Here is a 282-nt window from a genome sequence, read left to right on the forward strand (position 1 = left end):
GTTGTGTTTCTGTCTGTGTGTCTGTTACGTGTTTGTACGTCTGTTTTGTTTATGTCTGTATGTCTGTTACGTGTTTGTACGTCTGCTGTGTTTCTGTCTGCATGTCTGTTACGCGTTTGTACGTCTGTTGTGTTTCTGTCAGTATATCTGTTACGTGTTTGTACGTCTGTTGTGTTTCTGTCTGCAGGTCTGTTACATGTTTGTTCGTCTGTTGTGTTTTTGTCTGCATGTCTGTTTCATGTTTGTACGTCTGTTGTGTTTCTGTCTGCATGTCTGTTACAT

This window comes from Mizuhopecten yessoensis, unplaced genomic scaffold (assembly GCF_002113885.1).
Source record: "Mizuhopecten yessoensis strain PY_sf001 unplaced genomic scaffold, ASM211388v2 scaffold5841, whole genome shotgun sequence".
NCBI classification, from domain to species: Eukaryota; Metazoa; Mollusca; class Bivalvia; order Pectinida; family Pectinidae; genus Mizuhopecten; species Mizuhopecten yessoensis.